Below are 1,455 nucleotides of genomic sequence, written 5' to 3'. Positions count from 1 at the left end.
GTAGTAATAGTGCGAGAAAGTGTTTAAATACGTGACAATATAAAAGGAATTTTTAAAAATGCAACTAAATACTTTTGTTAAATGTGTATTTAAATATGTTAGGATTAATGTCCATCAACAACCACGAGTAGCCGTGTTCAAAAACAACCAATTAATAATTAGTGGCCAAGGGGAGTATATTAACGCTCTTGACTTTTTATATATGGAGGGTAGTTAATAGTATGTTGGTAGACTAGTATTTTGCCAGCCATACAGCAATTGCTATGCTTTTATCGCACAGTATATAATAAATTAGGGATAGATCTAGTTCGAGGCCGGCCGCCTTGCGCGGTTAATTTGTTTTAATTGTCTTATTATTCAATTCCTGAGCGTGATGTGTTAGTTAACGTTTTAGGCATTTCAGATCATCAATTTTGTTGGGAAGGTTTTCTCGGATGGTATTCCGGATGAAATTCATGTTTTCCAAATGTTGGTACCATATGTTTCTCTACGGATGATGTCTAGTTAGAACATCAGTTGTCCAGATCCCCGGTGTTTTTAAATTATTGGACGGCCAGTTTCTCGTACTGAGAAGACCGACCAGAAACGTAGTTTCCACGATATCCGCGAGGAGTGTGGTTTTTGACTGTGGATGTGACCAATCTCTTAAAGTGTTTATAGTTGGCTTGTGTATCTTGTGGGTGGGATCCTGCCCTGTGTTGTTAGTCAAATCCTTCGTGAAACTCTCCCAGTCGGGAAATTCCATCGTGGCTCGGATACAGAATCAACAATAAGTATGGTGGGATATCTGGGTCTCCTTTGATGAGTGTAACAGAAGAGGCTACTTTCGCGAACCTCTACCGAACATCTTTTACTAATGACTTTTTCCCATATTTAGTAATATCAGTTGCGGGTGACCTTAGCTTTAGGGTGAACACCGTATGGTTAGGGATTCAGGGATTACTTCGGATTCGAGGGCTCGATAGTAAGTAGTCCGACACCTCAAGTGATTAATATGGTAAACTCCCCCTCCCCCTCTAAGTTTTCCATATCAATGAGGGTTTCAATTTTAGAAAGTGCCACACAGTGCATAACACTGTGCCGCACTGTATTTGCTAAATTTTATAAATGAAGCATAACTTTCGTGAGTAGACTATACATAATTAAGTTTTTAGGCTATAGTTAATGTTGGCAATGGTGGTATTATTTTTTTATCGCTATAGGCAGTTATAGAGCTGGGGATGCAACGTAGAGAAGTAAATATTAGGAAGGTAGTCAGGCAGGGATGCACACTGTCACCGCTACTTTTTAAACTATACATCGAAGACGCCATCAACATCATTAAAGACAGTACAACTGTAGGGATAGATGTGCAAGGGCAAAAGATTAGTATGCTTAGATTTGCAGATGATATAGCAGTATTAGCATCTAGCAAGGAGGACCTAGAGATAGCTTTAAATAAAATGGAAGCGGTAC

The sequence above is a fragment of the Agrilus planipennis genome, unplaced genomic scaffold, assembly GCF_000699045.2.
Source record: "Agrilus planipennis isolate EAB-ADULT unplaced genomic scaffold, Apla_2.0 scaffold190, whole genome shotgun sequence".
Classification (NCBI taxonomy): domain Eukaryota; kingdom Metazoa; phylum Arthropoda; class Insecta; order Coleoptera; family Buprestidae; genus Agrilus; species Agrilus planipennis.
Note: the sequence above shows the minus strand (reverse complement) of the source record.